Source organism: Strix aluco, chromosome W (assembly GCF_031877795.1).
Source record: "Strix aluco isolate bStrAlu1 chromosome W, bStrAlu1.hap1, whole genome shotgun sequence".
Taxonomy (NCBI): Eukaryota; Metazoa; Chordata; class Aves; order Strigiformes; family Strigidae; genus Strix; species Strix aluco.
Window position 1 is genome coordinate 5094044 of NC_133970.1, and position 15890 is coordinate 5109933.

Sequence of the window (15890 nt, forward strand, 5' to 3'; positions counted from 1 at the left end):
ATACGCGGTGACCACCAAAGATCAGGTAATAGAATCTAAAGCCCTTCCTCCAAATACCTCAGCACAAACGGCAGAAATAATAGCTCTAACATGGGCACTGGAGATGGCCAAGGGTATGAAAATTAATATATGGACGGACTCTAAATATGCTTTCGGAGTGGTCCATGCCCATGGGGCAGTGTGGAAAGAGAGAGGACTCCTGTCTGTACAGGGAAACCATATAAAGCATGCCAAAGAAATCCTCCAACTCCTGGAAGCAGTGCAGCTACCTGAAAAGGTGGCTATAATGCGTTGTAAGGCTCACCAGAGAGGAAGTTCCACCCATGAACTTGGCAACGCTATGGCAGATCGTGAGGCCAAAAGAGTGGCTGAGGAAGGTGAAGTAGAAGTGCAGTCTTTGGTTCCAGATGGTAAAATACAAGTTTATTGTAAACCTCAATATTCTAGGGAGGATCAAAAACTTATTGAAGATCTAGGGGAAAGCAGAGAAGAGGACAGGTGGGCAAAGACTCCTCAAGGTAAAATAACAGTACCATCTGCATTATTATGGGCTATAGTGATGACAGAACATAGAAAATCCCACTGGGGGGGGGGTGGTGGGGGGGGTGGTAGAGGCCTTATATAAGTATCTAAATCAACATATAGTTGCCCAAAATCTATATACCACCACCAAACAGGTGACACAGCAATGTGAAATCTGTTTACACAATAATCCTAAAACAGGACCAAAGGCCCAACCCGGGCAGATAGGGAAAGGAAATTACCCAGGACAACAATGACAGATTGATTTTTCTGAACTCCCAAGAAAAGCGGAGTTTCGGTACCTTTCGGTCCTGACAGATACCTTTTCCAGGCGGCCAGAAGCATTCCCTTGCTGAATTAATAAAGCCAGAGAAGTAACTAGGGTATTGTTATGAGAAATAATACCAAGGTTTGGGGTTCCAGCAACAATATCATCAGGTCGGGGATCACATTTTGTGGCAAAAATTGTCCAGCAGTAAACTTTTAGAAATAGATTATCAATTACATACCCCATATAATCCACAAGCAAGTGGTCAAGTAGAAAAAAATGAATCATTTAATTAAACAACAAATAGTAAAACTAGGCCAGGAAGCTGGATTGTCCTGGCCCCAAGCATTGCCCTTAGGCCTTCTAAGCATCAGAACGAAACCCAGAACTAAGGAGGGATTACGTCCTTTTGAAATAGTATATGGGAGACCTTATACGATACAGGCAGGAATATCAACCCAGGTTGGAGATGAAATACTAACAGATTATGTTATAAGCCTACAAAAGCAGCTGCGAGAAATAGAGAAATTGGTCCTAGGGACCAGGGCTCGAGGTCTGGACGGGCCTGTACACAACATTGAACCTGGTGATTATGTATTGTGGTGGTTTAGCCCCTGCTGGGGTCTGAGACCACGCGGCCGCTACCCCTCCCCCACAAAGGGAGTGAAAATACAAAGCCCCAAGACTGAGATAAGGAAAGGTTTAATACAACAGTGCAACAGCAACACAACCAACAACAACAATAACAATAACAGTAATAGTGATAGCAATGAACAGGGCAAAATAGCTACCAAATACAGCAGTGAGAAGCACGATGTACAAAACCATGAGTGCACCGCGCTCCCGGGCCAGGAAAATGTGACCTGCCAGGATGTGACTTCCACATGGTATCTGAATAACCCGGCTAGAGCTCCCCCCCACTGCTGGGGAAACTTAACCCTATCCTGGTTAAACCAGGACATGTATATATCAGATCTTTTTCAGATTCACCTCTAGAACCAAAATGGGAAGGTCTGTTTCAGGTGCTACTAACTTCACATACAGCCATCAAGATTAAAGAACGATCATCGTGGATACATCACACTCAAGTTAAAGGAGCCCCGAAACAGCAATGGGAATCAAAATCGACTGGACCCCTGAGGCTCCGAATCCAACAAAAGGATTGACGTTAATTATTGACATGATCAAGCTATGGGGAGGGATCATAAGTACATGGGACTATACATTAATACAAAATATCTCCCTAATTCTAGGTAAGATCAATTGTTAGATATGTACTCAAATACCTGCTTTGATATAGCAAAAGAATTTGCTTAGGAAAAAGAGAAGGGGGGAATTGATACAAGGAAATGATCACCTACCTTGCAACTTATTTACTTATAGCAACTTACAGCAACTTATAATGATTTCTGAATATTGCTTAATAATCCTGCTTGCCCTGACTGTTCTGTGGAAGCTTACCAAGGACTGCTGTGTTCAAAACAAAGCAGTTTTCTGTGGAAACTTACCAAGAATTACTATGTTCGGCAAAAATAAGAGACATGTCCTTGGGAAGCAGATGGGTTCTAACTAGTTTAGTCTTTGTAGTGGATAGATAGCCATATATAGGTGGTAGAAACTGATATACTCGTGCTTTTAGATAAGGAAGAAGTGATAAACCAGTGGGAACCACTCTTGTTATTCAAGAAATTGGCCAAGAGAATCTGCGCATGCTCCGGGGAAGAAAACAAGGTGAGAAAGACTACGAGCCTTCCTCCCAAAGCCCCCTGAAGACGCCCCCCAGGAGGCAATGCGCAGACGCAAAGAGAACATAAACTGCTGACACCAGCCTCTAGAACTAACCCAGCCTTACTCATGCATATGTATGTTTGTGTTATGTAATCCAATGAATATGTATATCCACACTCGATAAGTTTTTGGTAAAATGTGCTGGGGGTGTGCAAGCTTTGTGGAGAAATCCCCTTGCACCCGGCGCTGGAGTAAACATACCTGTTGTATAACTCTCTCTGAGTTGTAGAGTTTATTTCCACGAATCACTGCACAAACCCTTGGATGTGTCGTCAGTGTCAAAATACCCCACATAAGCAATAAGTATCTTGCTTTTGTTGGCAATCCTCTAGTAAAATCCTAGTGCAGACCAGGTACCTGCATTAACTTCAAGGTACAGTGGGAAAAATGATTCCTCTGCCATATGCAACACCTTATTTTAACTACAGAACTAGCTAAGGCACATCAATAGCAAGCTAAGCATGAAATGCACCATTTCCAGAGAGACAGTCACACTTTAGATTCAGGTAGCATTTGAGTTTATATCACACTAGCTCTTCCTGATGCACTGTAAGCATGCACTTATTAAAATACTGTTACTGCAAAAGGCACTGTCAGCAAATAGAATTGTTAAGCACTGCACACAGTAACACTAGAACAGGCTGCCAGCCACATTTCATCACCTCCTTTCCAAAGAGGATTTAATTAAAATAGTGCCTTCTGACTAATCAGATTTGATAGGCTATTCAGGGACCACTGTTACAAGCATCTTGCTGTTGCTCTGTCCTGCTGGCTGGAAAAAAAAAAAAAAAAAATATTTGCAGCCTATTAGAAGGTTAGTGATGTTACTACTATGCTTCTGGGCCTGAATTGTATTTGCTTAGTCAAAGCCGTTGCACTGTGGAGTAAAGGCTTGCTTACCTTTGTTACTGCTCTTTTAGAAACGTAAAGGACTTGCTCACAAAGCCTTACTCCAAACCAGCTAATGGACAACTGCAGCCCTATCACTGTTGCCTTTGATCTCCAGACTCGAGAGCAGGATGCTGAAGGGCATCTGTGGGAAAGGCGCATAGGGGCACAAATTTTGGTCTGATGCTTTACTGCTGTCATGGTTTAACCCCAGCCAGCAACTAAGCACCATATAGCTGCTTGCTCACTCCCCCTGCAGTGGGATGGAGGAGTATATCAGAAGAGTAAAAGCGAGAAAACTCGTGGGTTGAGATAAAGACAGTTTAATGGGTAAAGCAAAAGCTACGTGTGCAAGCAAAGCAAAACAAGGAATTCATTCACCACTTCCCATTGGCAGGCAGGTGTTCAGCCATCTCCAGGAAAGCAGGGCTCCATCATGTGTAATGGTTACTTGGGAAGACAAATGCCATCACTCCAAATGTCTCCCCCTTCCTTCTCCCTCCAGCTTTATATGCTGAGCATGACTCCAGATGGTATGGGATATCCCTTTGGTCAGTTGGGCTCAGCTGTCCCAGCTGTGTCCCCTCCCAACTTCTTGTGCACCCCCAACCTCCTTGCTGGTGGGGTGGTGTGAGAAGCAGAAAAGGCCTTGACTCTGTGTAAGCACTGCTCGGCAGTAACGAAAACATCTCTGAGTTATCAATGCTGTTTTCAGCACAAATCCAAAATGTAGTCCCATATTAGCTACTATGAAGAAAACTAACTCTATCCCAGCCAAAACCAGCACAACTGCGCATTTTAAATTGACAAAGAACATACTCTACTGCACGTAAGCTTTTCCAACACCTTTCCTAGGCTAGAGAAACAAGTTAGTTGCATAGTACAACAAGGTTTTCTTACAGCCACCTACAAGCCCTTCTCAGCCCCATTCCGTCATTCTTGGTTCTGGGTAACCCTCTGAAGAAAAGATATGGGTCTGATCTACAAGCACCTAAAAGTTATAAGCAACTTTAACGTCAGCAACCACTGAAGTAACCTGACGTGAGCTCTTCCGTTCTTGTCTGTTCATTTTTCACTTAACACTCTCAGTGGGCAACATACTTAAAACCAGCTAGCCAGAGGAACACAGTATAGCAGAGGCCAGGATGAGGGCAGAGGACCTCAGATTGATGATAGAAGGGGATGGGGGGACAGGGAAACAACTACAACAACAAAAAACCAACACAAAGATGCAGAAATAGAGAAGTAACAAGACAAAACTGATGACAGAAACAGCTGGCACAAAGAGAGATAGATGACAAGCTGGAAAGGCTTGAAGGGACAGCATAGAGATGACCAAGACAGTCCACCTGAAACGTCACCACTTAAACCTGAATGACTACTTAGCTGTGCTGCCAGACAACAAGGAGAACTCAGAGAAGCATGACTTTGTGCAGTCAAGCAATACCATAGGGACGGTCTCATCAACAGATGAGAAAAAAAAATTACTACCAAGAATGACTCAGGAAGAGCTGCCAGGAAGTTGGGGTGTTTTTTAATTATCCAGACTGCATGAATTCTCTGAAGTAACTCCCACCTAAGATTCAGATAAATGAGAAATGTACTTATAATGGGTCAGAGGAAACCAAAACGCCTCAAGTTATCAACCATAATCAAATCAGCACTTTTATGATTTTCGGAGAAGAGACCCGATCTTGCAATTTCCATTTTGCCTGCTAATACACATTGTGTAGTCTAAGTACACAGAACTGAGGATGCATCCATTCACTCTGAAAACTACAAAAAAAGACCAAAAAAAAAAACCAAACCCCACCTTTAAAAAGAAGGGGGTTTGGGTTTTTTTTGCTACCTATATTACATTCATGAACTACTACTGATTTTACACTGAGAAATAGTGAAAAGCAGTTTGATTCAAGTGATTGATTTCTAATGCATCACAGGTATTCCAGATTTAGACAGCGTGTTTAAGTTTTTACTATAATTACTTGTTTCAGTGCAAGTGAAAGGCTATAACCAACATCATGATTCTGTATATAGCCTCATACAACAAAAATAGAAATAGACAGTGCCTGTTGCCAAGATAAAACAAAAGTTAAGATTCTCATATCAAAGCTTCCCACCTATGTAAGTGTTCATTTATTGCTATGCAATTGAGATCTCTTACAGAGACTGACAGTAGAAAGCTGATCACAGAAGTTTACTACAGTATAAAACAGATTCCGTTTTCATTTACTGAAGTCTCTAAATAGATGACACCACCCACCAATCTGCAGCAACTGCTTCTGCTTTGTACCTCTAACAGTTCTTCAAACAATGAGCAGTCAGCTGCATGGAGGTACTCCCCTTTCATAAAGCACAATGATGTTGAGCCACCAATAACAGGTCTTTGGATAAAGTCATCATAAAACTAGATTTGACATGTTGCAACTACATCCCCTGCAGGGAAAAGAAAAAAAAAAAAAAGAAAAAGCATCACTTCCACTAGTCTTAACAGGAGAAAAAAAAAAAGGTTTTAAGTATATCTACTGCAATCCAGGAGATAAGGTACATTAAGGTTCTTGTTCTATTTTAAGATCAACAAGAACAAACCAGACCCTCCTTGAAGCAAACACTGCTATGGAGTTTCCATTCAATTTTCAGTGGCCACTGGTTAAAACAAATCTAATTACACGTCTTCATTTCATGGGATATAAGTACATGTAGTTCATCCTACATTGAACCAAATGCAGAGTAGGGATTACACTGACAACTGGGTGGAGGGAGGAAGGGATGAAGTATCTCTGCTGCATACACACCCCACGGATCAACAATCCAAGCAACTGTGACGAGATCTAAATTTTCAAGGACAGTCCATAACATCAAACTAATTCAGTTTCTTATTTCCAGTGAAATGATTGAGGGGCAGAGGGACGGGAACCAATAAAATGGCATTTTTAAAAACATTTCCAGAATATGCAAGTAGGAAGGACAGGGAGAACAGAGCCCCTAAAGAGTAGGTCTGTGTGCAGATCACATTATCAATTTACAAAACAACACACTTTAGCGATGGCAATAACATCCATTATAGGGCTTTACATGCAGATGTTGGATAGCATCTTCCTAGCAGCGACAAACGTTAGGAGAAATTGATTCTTCAAATTGTGCCATTACTTAATGTGACATAGTGGGCAATTAGACCTTCTGCTTCAGTACATATCAATCAATGGGAAGTTAAAGATGACAGCTCTTCCACAGGCTCTCAGAAAAGCACAGCATCTCTTGCTCTGTTGTTCCATATGGGTTCATTGTATTAATATTAGACACCTGTAGTGTCCTGGTTTCAGCTGGGATAGAGTTAATTTTCTTGAGCTGGGAGGGGGCACAGCCAGAGTGCCAGGCCTGGATTAGCCATCGGAGTATTCCATATCATGTGACATTATGCTCAGTATATAAGAGAGGCAGGTTCTCTCTCACAGGATCTTTGTTCTGTCAGGATCGCTGGCCAGGAGCAGGCTGGGTATTGGTCAGCAGGTGGTGAGCAATCGCATTGTGCATTACCCATTTGGACTTCCTATTATTATTATTTTGTTACCATCACTAAACTGTTTTTTATCTCAACCTACAAGTTTTTCCTTTTTGTCCCTCCCCTATTTCCCGGGCAGGGGGAAGGGGTGAGCAACCAGCTGTGTGGTGACTGGCTGCCAGCCGAGTTCAAACCACAACATGTAGTTAATGCAGCTATCCTCATGTCATGTCCCACTTAGTTCATTAAAGACACTGCACTTGTTAAAAGCACATACTATTTGAGCTGGTTAAGGATTTAAGACTCTTAACTGATAATGGACAGCTCTATTCCTCCTTTAAGATCCTGACTGTGTATTTGGGACATAGGTAATTTGTCATACATTTCACCCAGAAATAAAGGAAAACCCTACAAGGCTGAAGAAACGTAGTACACTAATGCACCAGTTTTTCATTCACTGAATCACTTACCAGCCATACAAGTTTCCAATTAACTTGAAGCTTATACACCACACAAGCCTCTAGAACTACAAGTTTCACAGGCAAGAGCGTAAGAAAACTGAAAATTACTTAGACAGCCCTATGGTCAAGGCAGATCAGTGCAAGATTTTCCTTTGGCCAGAGACTGATGTGCCAAACAAGAATATAGAAGATGCACCTATTCTAAATTCACATTTAACTGTTGCAGCAAATGGGTGACCTTTTTAAAATGGACTCTTTCCAAAAAGAGAGTCCTGTCACAAGAGAAAAGGATCTGCAACTATCATCTAAGGCCAGACTGACTTCCAAACTCAGCAAATAAGGGGATAGCCCAGGTTCTGTCAACTCCAAGAGCAGATGTGGGTTTTTAGAGTGTAGTTCCTACTAGTGACTGTTACCCAAGTTAAAGATCATCTAAACGGAAAAGTAGAAATAATAAAGAAAAAAGAAAACACAAACAGTTTACATCTTTTTTTTTTTTTTGCTTCTCAAGATCAGCTTCACTAATCTAGAAGCTACAACATCACCAAGAAAAGGGTGGTAAACTAGAAATAAGAAGGACCATCTCCCCCTCCTTGAGATACAACAGAAACAAGACAGAAATTTGCATGATAAACTATAGCAGAAGATATAAACATGCTGTGTAACTCCTACATTTTAGGAAAAAAACAATAAAAGATGATCCAGCACTCGTACCACTAGTGAGGGCTATAATAATCTCACAATGCAATAATGAAACAAGTCCTAAATTTGATGAGCAGAGCAACTGCTTTTAACTAGTATTTTGCTATATCTAAAGTCTTGGATAGCAAATACCTACCACTTCTGAGATCTTAAAATAAATAGAAAGCATCTAGTAATTATTAACAAGTTTAGCTACTTCAGCGTAATTAGCACAAGACTTCATACTACTACAAATGAGTCAAATCTTTAACAGCAATCTTAGCACTAGCCAGAGCCAGGTATATGCATTAACTTTTCTAGTTAATCTAGCACTTTAGAAGAAGGCTAATATTTCAATACAACCCTTCTCGAAAGAAAGGCTGCTAGCTAAAGGAAGTTGCAAGCTTCAACAACAAAATACCCCACTTATTCTGTTCTTTTGGTAAAGATGTATGAAAAACAGTGGAATATCCTGCACATTTAAAATGTATGTCTGAAACCCATAGCAGCATAAGCTAATTAAAATGCTGCTCTATCTGTTGCAGTGATACTTCAATATGTAACAAGCTGACTCTGAAGTACTTGAATATTATACTTCAGACTTGTCCCAGTTATGAATTGAGGAGAGCTAGACAAATGTTCCCAAAATGCTGCCAACATAAGAGTAAAACAGCTTTTGCCATTAATCAGAACATCCCCCTTTTAATCAAAAAATAACAGAATCTGTGTAATTTCAAGTTTTTTTCTTCCTATGCTCTTTGACCAAGAGAAGTGTACAGGTAGCTGATCTTATATTATCTAGGAACAAGTTCAACTCTGTTGACAATACCAGGACCTACTCCCAATACTGACACAAAAGCTTAAATTATTTTATTGCAGAAAGCAATCTGTATTCTTTTGATAAATATTAATTAACTGGATTTTAATGCATTTAAAACACACTACAGCAATTAAATGACTCCGCTTAAAAAAATCCATTCTAAAGAAAGCTATACAACTGTTACTTTTTCCTTGTTACAGCTCAGAAGAGAAATGGTACTATTTATTGACAGTTATGTTTTTGGTTAGAAATTTGGTGAACTACAAACGCTTATGGAATTACTTTAACAAAGCAGACAAAAAACATCTAGCAAGAAATCAAGTTGGACAAAAGTTTTAAAATGGAAAAATAAAATCAGCTAGCAGGTCAGACATCACTTGCCATTTCATATATTTGAACTCAACCAAAATACATGTGTACTGCACTGTACAAGAAAAATGGGACCACTATAGATTCATAATTTTTTCCTCTTATACTAGGGTCACATGTACTACCCACTCTCACCACACATTTAATGTTTTCCCAGCAAAACTCAGTATGGTACTGACAGAAAATACAGCCTGTTAAATTAACCATTCCACCTACAAACAACTCTGCCTGCCCTGCAGCAAGCAGGCTAAAACCAAAACCTTGAACTCGGCATGAGAGCCACTGCTTCAAATCCCGATTGCACCCTCAGTCCAAGCAGTTTAAATACACATAAAGCCACCAACAGCCTTCTCCCACTCCCTACAGGATCTCTCCCATAATGTGGTTAAAACTACTGAACTTTTCCAACCATCTGACATCCCTGTCTACCACTAACATACATCATTTCTCTCAATTAAGAGAGCCACGTTCTGAGAATGCAAGTTCCCTGCAAATTCACTTAATTTAGAAGGCACCAATTGTGGAATGGTTTGGGTTGAAAGGGACCTTCAAAGATCATCTAGTCCAACTCCTCTGCCACAGGCAGGGACATCTTTCACTAGACCAGGTTGCTCAAAGCCCCATCCAATCTGGCTTTGAACACTTCCAATGATGGGGCATCCACAGCTTCTCTGAGCAACCTGTTCCAGTGTCTCACCACCCTCATTGTAAAAAAGATTTCTTCCTTATGTCCAATCTAAATCTACCCTCTTTCAGTTTCATCTCTTAATGTTGCCTGATTTCCAGGAAACACCCCTATTCACCAAATATATACTCTGAGATACATGAAAGCAGAAGTTCTAAAAACTTCTTATTACTGAAGCACCCAAGAGATGATCACAGCATACCTGGAAAACTGTACTCACCAAAACACTTTTCCGCAAAGCAACAACATAAAACTCAAACCATCTCAAATCTTCCTGATTTTCAAGACATACCTCATAAGCTTGGTTTGCCTTTGTCTTGACAGCATGAGAAATGTGAATTCCATCTTAGGTGCTACAGATGTGACATTCTTCACACACTTACTTGACTTTTTTTGGGTTTTATGTATCTTCTTCCACCCATCAATGCGTCACTAATACAGTTTCAGCTTTCAATGCCAGTTCATTTTGTCCTTAATTCATGTGTCACTACTACTAATCCAAGAGGTATGTCTTTATCCAACTCTTCTTATCAAGACAGAGACAAGAAAATAAGCATATACAGTGTCACGGTTTAAGCCCAGAGGGCAACTGAGCAACATGCAACCACTCACTCACTCCTTCCCCTTCAGGAATGGGAAAGAGAAAATACAACAAAAGGCTCAGGGATCAAGGACAGGGAGGGATGACTCCCGTTACGGTCAGGGGCAAAAGACAGATTCAATTGGGGAAGAAAAAGAACATCAATTTAATTTGAACACCACCACCAGTACAATTTAATTTACCAATCAGAGTAGGATAGTAAGAAATACAACCACATCTTAAAAACACCTTCCCCCACCCCTCCCTTCTTCCTGGGCTCAGCTTTGCTCCTGATTTCTCTACCTCCTCCCTTTTCAATAATAGCAAATCAAGTTGACATCTGTGTGAGCTGACACAGGCAGGACACAGGAACAACCACAAAACCATGGATGAAATGCAAAGAGTAAATTTATTTTCATTACCTTGCGACCTGGGGGATCTCTGCAGCAGCACCCAGGCAGAGGCACATAAGCAGGGACACAGTGATGCCTGCTAGCTGATGCCTGCAAGCAGTTGGTGCTAATAGCTGTAAGGGGCCTCAGGCAAGAATGCACCCAAGGACATAATTTTTGCAAATGTGATGGGTACATCCCAGGGAGGGGAGGGCAGAGAAACCAACAGACACCTGTGGGAGCCAAAGATAAGAAAGCTGAGAAACTTTACAGACAGAGCAATGAGCCAAGACGAGACCTTATGTGAAAAACCCCTCAGAGTTCATGGAAAGGACACTAAGAGACACCTCTTCAACAACCACTAGGGACCACCACAGACCACCAAAACCCCCATGGAAGCCCCTCAGAGACCCTTCCCCAGAATTTAGTAGCTTGTGCAATGTATTAACATATGCATTAGATCCTCTGGAAATAGGTGTGTACTTCTTGGGAAATACATGAATATTCATTTCTTTTACTGTATATAATAAGTGTGCCTTTGTCTTTCGGCATGCATGTTAGGTGGAATGATCCCCTGTGCATCCAGTGCTTCAATAAAGAATGCCTGCCTGCTAAAACTTCAAACTAAGTCTTAGGGGGTTCATTGAGACTGAATTTACGGTAACACTCTGACCTCAGTGTTTGCATAGGTGTCCCTCTCACCACCTCCTCTCCAGTCCCCCTTCTTAAATATGTTATCACAGAGGCGCTACCACCATCATTACTTGGCTGGGCCTTGGCCGGAGGCAGGTGTGACTTGGACCTGGGGGGGGAGCTTCGAGAAGCTTCTCACAGGAGCCACCACTGTAGCCCCCCCTTCCATGCTACCAAAACCACCACCACACACAAACCCAACATATACAGAAATACACGTCTGAAAAGATCGCAAGTTTTGCTGCGCTAAAGGACAAAACTTACAGACAAAGAGAGAAAAAATAAAAGTCATTAAAAAACACTCATCACTGTTCAAGTTGAACACTCACTCACTTCAGCTATTGTCATACATTCACTGAGCTGAGGTCTCAGCAGGGACACACTCCTTCCCAGACTAACTCAACAGAACAAAGGAATCAAACTGAAATATAAAAAAAGTGAAGCTAATAAAAATATGGCCCCATTGTAATAATGCCTAAATAAAAAACAATCTTGTTTCCTCTCCAGATATAGCACCAGTTAAGCCTGCTTTCATGTTTTTCCACCCAGTCCAAACAGGACTGAAGAACTACATTAAAAAGATGACCTAGATGGGAAATACTATCAGTAGTTAGCACTGAATTAAATTCCACTACCAGAAGTCATATTTTAAATGAGCATGTTCTACTCGTTTTAATTAAACATGGAACTGGTGCATAACGGAGAATAAAGAGTAGGAAACAGTTTTAAAGTGAATACTTACACCTTAATTATTTATTGAAAAGGATTGTTAATTTTAGAGAGGACCAGAGCTGGTAGCAAAGATTAAGTTCTGCTCTTTAAAAACACATAGGAACAGAAGCATCATTACTGGCTACCAAAAAAATACTCTGACATATGAAAACAGCAGCAGACACCTGAACAGGCTCAGCAAAGTGGTAGTACCCACACCAAGTACACTTCTGGAATTGAATTCATTTGGAACACAGGAAGCTAAGTTGTCTTGAGTGAGCTTGTCTAGTGTAGAAAAGTAAAAATTTATCTCTGTGCAGAGAAGTCAAACTGAGGTTGCCCTCAGCTATAGTGGATATATTACAAAAATAGAATATGATAAGTAAATGAGCTGCTTGCTGTGTTGTATATTAGAAAACTTCAGTGACCTACACTACCTGAAGGCAGCACACTCCAGTCCTGACATCTTCCTTGCAATCTCTTCATTTTGGAGTTCTCAAACAGCAAAGGCTCCTCTATTTAGGGCTGCTTAAATGAAAATATGGTTCAGCCTATAGTACAACAATGGATTGAAGAGTTCAGGAATGGAAGCCACAAGCAACAGAGGAAAAAACAGAGAGAGTCAGTACATCTGTTAAACAAGGTTCATTCTATGCATGCAACTGCCACAGCTGAGGTTGCTAGCAGTGAAGATACATAAACACGTAGACAATTCTCACCCTCTGAGAAGGAAAGCAGAGCAACTACCCAATCCTCAAGATGTAACTTTATCACGAACGTACAGAGCAAAATCCAGAAACTCACAAGGTACTGGGAGTGACAGACACACACACACAATTACAAGCCTTCCAATGATAAGAGCGTATGAAAACTGAACTAGAGTTTCATGCTCAAGTGGAATGGAAAATGGAAAAGAAACCATAGCCACAGAAAGACACTGCTTTCAGATGAAATCTAGAAGGCTACAGGATATTCATACTGCCAGGAACTGAATACCCTTACACACATGCACACACTTTTTCATTCATTACCTTTCCCCTGAGTGGAAAGTAGTTTTGCCAAAATTCCTTTATACCCTCAGCACTGCCTATTTCTTATATGAGACTTCAAAATAGTTTTCAAGGCACTTAACCAGCAGTAAAACTATCCCTCTTGCAGGTGTGGGGAACAGGGCACAAAGCTGAAGCAGTTTTCCCAGTCATCCAGCAACAAAGCCAGAACAGAACTTGTATTTCATGAATCCCAAAATCCACAGCTACTCCAGGAATCTCACTGCATTCTCTCAAGTTCGGACCAATATCTCTGTCCCCCCAATTTTCCCTATCATATCACTCCTATTCAGCTTTTCATCTTACTATAAAAGCCTTAAGCATGTTCTTCTAGATTGATAATACAAAATTAGATTTAGTCCAAACTTTATTTCTAAGTTACTACTTCAAATTCATTTAAGTCTGCAATTTTGTTATACACTATATATCCAGTCTCATTCAGTGATATAAACTTTTTTCCTGCATATTAGAAATTTCTTCAGCAGCTACAGTAATGAATGCAACCCCTGAAACACTTAAAGCAATGAATAACTAAACAGAAACAGCTCATTTCATGTGCAAAAGCAGCCTTCAGAGATGCATTAGCTTCACTTCCTCAGGACATTTTGACAGATCTGACTCAGCTTCAGCAGTCTAGCCTTATTCCTAATTTTGTAACTAGACCAGAGTAGGTTGCTGAATGAGATTGCCCTATGACCATCCAACAGTCATACTCATAGCTTTTCCTCTCCAAATGTCTAACAGACTGGCAACAGTATGGGACTACTAACAGTACAGCGATCTGTCTCAATGGACCATCATTACTATGACAAAGCAACAAGATTTTTTAAAAGAAAGTAGAAAGACTATGGGTTGACCATTCCTCAACTGAGATATCAGATTTTCTCCTGTAACTTGAGAATCAGTCCCAGCCTGTCTCTTTTATAACCCATACATCTGATTCAATCCAGCTTACTTTAGCAAATAAATCCAGTGCTGTCTAAGGACAGAACAAGAGCATCACATTTACATTCCTGCAGTAACATCAAATTACAGTAGAACTATGCCTTGAAGAAGGCTTGTAGTAAAATGGATACACAAATTCTCTCTTTCCCTTCAAGTTGGAAGAAAAGACCTTTACGTTACTCAGTAGAATCAATTTAACCAGAGTATAGCTAGATCCCTGTGCCAAATACTGGTGTATTTCGTGTGTTCTTCTCCTTAGGAGAGGGGAGAAAAGGCAGTGAGATAGAAGGCAGAACTTCTTCATCAGTCCAATATCATAACACATACAGAACATCCCAAGAGACAGGTAGACCTTCGGAACTGTATACTACTTGCATATGCAATATGGAAGTTCAGATACGAAAAGGATGACATAATCACGTCACACAAAGAAATGTGGTACAGCTGTTCTGTCAACCCAATGCGTATTTCTAGAGTCACAGCTCCAAAAGCAGCTTAGATGACCTAGCCATTTATGCCACGTTCAACTTCACCTTTGTCTACTTTCATTTATCTTGCATCTTAGAATATGCTATATTTATTAAGGCTTTTTCAGTTGAAGATCTTCACATAGAAGAGATTACAGAACATAACAGTATTACATTTATGTCCACGCTTCAATTTGCTAGCTTTCCCTTTGCATACAAATTAAGAAAAAAATCAACAGTGTTAGTTAAAAGCAACAAGCTTTTTACCATCTTTATTTGTATTTTCTTTGCAAAGAAGTTACATTACTAAACACAGGCACTCAGTGGTCTAGGAATACATTATGAGTTTTTTTCCAGCTATCAAAAGATTCTCAGGTAAGTCAACAGAAATCATCTATTAAATTCCCTTCTACAAACAAGGAAGAAGCCTATAACTACTTTATAACTGCTATAACCCAGGACAGAGAGGTGGATGAAATGTTCTACAGGCATTTAGGAGCAATCTCACGATCACTTGCCCTTGTTCTTGTGGGAGACATCAACTTCCCAGACATCTGCTGGAAATACAACACAGCAGAGTGGGACCAGTCCCAGAGATTCCTGGAATGTGTGGGAGACAACTTCCTGACGCAGCTGGTGAGTGAACCGACCAGAGAAGGTGCCCTGCTGGATCTCCTCTTTGTGAGCAGAGAAGGACTGGTGGATGATGTGGTGGTTGGAGGCCGACTAGGGCACAGCGATCATGAAATAATAGAGTTCTCTTTTCTTAGAGAGGCCAGGAGAGGGGGAAGCAGAACTGACATCCTGGACTTCCAAAGGGCTGACTTTGTCTTGCTTAGGCACCTGCTTGACAGGGTCCCTTGGGAGACGATCCTGAAGGGTATAGGGGTCCAGGAAGGCTGGGCACTCTTTAAGAAGGAAGTGTTAATGGCTCAGGAACAGGCAGTCCCCAGGTGCTGTAAGAGAAGCCGGCAACAGAGAAGACCACCCTGGCTGAACAGGGAGCTTTGGCTGGAACTCAGGGAGAAAAGGAGAGTTTACGGCCTTTGGAAGAAGGGGCTAGCCACTC

General features: G+C 41.0%; 1 protein-coding gene across 5 annotated transcripts in view; it reads right to left on the reverse strand.

The window, feature by feature from the left end:
- Nucleotides 1–15890, reverse strand: part of LOC141917554 (ubiquitin-associated protein 1-like) — an 84722-nt gene that overhangs the window by 59333 nt on the left and 9499 nt on the right. Inside the window, exon 2 of one of the 5 annotated variants that reach the window (XM_074810813.1) lies at nucleotides 5760–5902. The exons of the other annotated variants lie outside the window; for them this stretch is intronic. The gene's annotated coding sequence lies outside the window, so the exon portion shown is untranslated. The remainder of the gene's footprint in view (nucleotides 1–5759; nucleotides 5903–15890) is intronic. 5 annotated transcript variants of the gene reach the window in all.